Below are 2500 nucleotides of genomic sequence, written 5' to 3'. Positions count from 1 at the left end.
GCGGCCACCGGCCGCGCGGCCGTCGTCCCGCCGCGTTACCGCGCGCGGGGGGTTTGTCGCGCCGCGCCGGGGAGGGGCGCCCTGCCCCCCCCTCTCCGCGGCCCGGCCTCGGCGGAGAGGCCGCGGCGCGCGGTCGGCCGCGGGGGCCGACCCGCTCGCCTCGAAACGGGCGACGCCGGCAGAGAGCGCGCGCTCTCTCGCCCCTTCCTCAGCTGCGGGGTTGCGGCCGCCGGGGCCCGCCGCGCTCTCCTCCTTCCTCGGCCGCCTCTGCGGTCTCTGGGGTGCGGCGCCGCGCGCGGCGCGGCCGCGCCGTCTCTCTCCCCTCGACGGCCTTCTCCTCGAGCGCGCCGGCGGCGCCGGTCGCCGGCCGTCCCCGGCTCAGCGACCGCCCGCCCGCCCGGGGCCGAGCGCTCGGCAGGTCCCTCCGTCGCCGGAGAGTCCGCGAGCGCGGGCGGCCCCGTGCCGAGCGGCGGCGGCGCCGCTCGGCGAGTGTCCCCCGCCAGCGGGGACGGCCGGCCGGACGGCGCCCGCCGTCGCCGGCGGCGGTCCCGGCCCGGGCCCCGCCCGCCGCCTCCCCGTCGCCCTTTTCTCCGTCCGCTCGCGGAGCCCCGGAGGAAGGTCGTGCGCGCGGCGGCCGTGGGGGGTTGGGGGGAGGGGCGCTTCCCCGCCCGGTCTCCCCGCCCGGTCAGCGGGGAGAAAAGGGCGGGCGTCGCTGCCCCCCTCCCCGCCTACCCCCCCGGCTCGGCGCCGCACGCCTTCCCCTGGGCCGCGCGTGCCCGAGGAAAAAGGGGCTCCGTGACGGTGCGAGGCGGCGGCGGTCCCGGGAGTGCGGCCGTTGCGGCGGCGGGTCAGCCGTCCGGCAGGCTCCGGGCGCTCGCGACGCCGGCTCGGGTCTCGGTGCGGCGCCCGCCTCCGGCGCCGGCGGCGGAGCGCGTCCGCCGGGCGCTCGCCCTTCCCGGCGGGAGCGGTCCCGCGGGGGGCGTTGCCGGTTGGGCGGTGGCCGTCGCGTGCCGTCTCGAGCGCGGCAAGGCCGCTGGGGAGAGAGAGCGAGCCGGCCGCGCGGTGGCGCGGCGGCGCTCCGCGGGTCCGCGGAGCGGCGGTGAGAAGGGAGAGCGGCGCGCGCGGGGGCCGACGGCCGCGCCCCCGGCCGCGTGCGTCCCGTCGTCCCGTTGCAGCGAGGCCGGGCGGGCCGCCGTGTCCCCCCGCGGTCCGGCGCGCGCCGCGTGCCTCCTCCGTGCGGAGGCCGGGCCGAGCCCGGGCGCCTGGGCCGCCTCCGGAGGACGGCACAGTTTGCCGGCGGCGTCTCCCCTCGCTCGTAGCGGCGGGGGGAGGCGGTCGGGGACGCGGGTCCCCCCGCCTTTCCCGCCGACCTTCGGAGCGTTCCGTTGGGCGTTTCGCTCTCGGATGGTTTTTCTTTCCCCCCCCACTCGGTTCGTTGCGTTGTGTGCTCGTACGGTCGAAGCCGGGGGCGGCCCGCGTGCGTGCCCCCTCGGCGAGAGAGAAAAAAAGGGGCCCCCTCCGCCCGTGTGCGGGGTTCGGTGCCGAAAGCCAGACAACTCTTAGCGGTGGATCACTCGGCTCGTGCGTCGATGAAGAACGCAGCTAGCTGCGAGAATTAATGTGAATTGCAGGACACATTGATCATCGACACTTCGAACGCACTTGCGGCCCCGGGTTCCTCCCGGGGCTACGCCTGTCTGAGCGTCGCTTGACGATCAATCGCCGCCCGGGGGTTGCCACCCCGGCGGCGCGGCTGGGGTCGCCTCGCAGGCCCGTCGTCGTGGCCGTGGCCGTCGTGGCCGCGCCCGAGGGCCTTCGTCCCCCTAAATGCAGACTCGGGGAGCGCTCCGTAGCTCCCCGCTCCCGGAGCGAGCCGCTGGGGCGGAGCTCGTCCTCGCCGGGGGCCGCGTCGCCGAGCGGCGGCGCGGCGGCCGGGGAGAAAGAGAGCGAGAGAGACGGGGCGGCGTCGAGAGCGCCCCGCCGAGGGCCGAGAGACGAGGGCGAGAGGGGGGGAGGCGAGGCGCGCGGGCCTCGCCCCCCCCCGGCCTCCCCCCGCGCGGGCGGCTGTCTGCGGGTGGGTACCGCGCGGGTACCGTGCCGTGCTGCCGCGCGCGAGGCGCGAGCGCCGGGGGGGGCGGGGGCGACCCCCGCGTCGTCCTCTCCTTCCCTTCCCCGTCCCTCTCTGTCGCCGTCTCGGGGCGCCAGGGGCGCCGTCGCCGTTCTCGCTCTCTCCCTCTCCCCGCCGAAGGCCGTCGCGCCCGCCGCCTGGCGGCCGCGTCCCCCCCCGGTCCGGGGCCGTCTCTGCCGCGTGTGTGCTTCCGTGTTTTCCTTTCGGTTCTCGTCTCCGGGACGGGGTCCGTCCGTCCGTCTTTCCTCTGCGCCGCGTCCCCGCGTCGCTCGCTCGCCCGACTGCCCGCCCGCCCGCCCGCCCGCTCGCTCGCTCGCGCTCTCTCGGCCCTCGCGGTGAGGGGCGAGGGGAACGAAAAAGCGGCGGGGGCGG

At 78.8% G+C, this 2500-nt stretch overlaps 1 protein-coding gene and 1 non-coding gene across 2 annotated transcripts in view; one reads left to right on the top strand and one right to left on the bottom strand.

The window, feature by feature from the left end:
* Window positions 1-2500, bottom strand: part of LOC144248726 (uncharacterized) — a 17430-nt gene that overhangs the window by 12774 nt on the left and 2156 nt on the right. The gene's annotated exons all lie outside the window — the stretch shown is intronic.
* On the top strand, window positions 1555-1707 carry LOC144248731 (5.8S ribosomal RNA). Its single transcript, XR_013342038.1, has one exon. It is a non-coding gene; the product is annotated as a 5.8S ribosomal RNA (ribosomal RNA).

The sequence above is a fragment of the Lonchura striata genome, unplaced genomic scaffold, assembly GCF_046129695.1.
Source record: "Lonchura striata isolate bLonStr1 unplaced genomic scaffold, bLonStr1.mat Scaffold_498, whole genome shotgun sequence".
In the NCBI taxonomy this organism is placed as follows: domain Eukaryota; kingdom Metazoa; phylum Chordata; class Aves; order Passeriformes; family Estrildidae; genus Lonchura; species Lonchura striata.
This window is presented reverse-complemented; position numbering and strand designations above follow the sequence as displayed.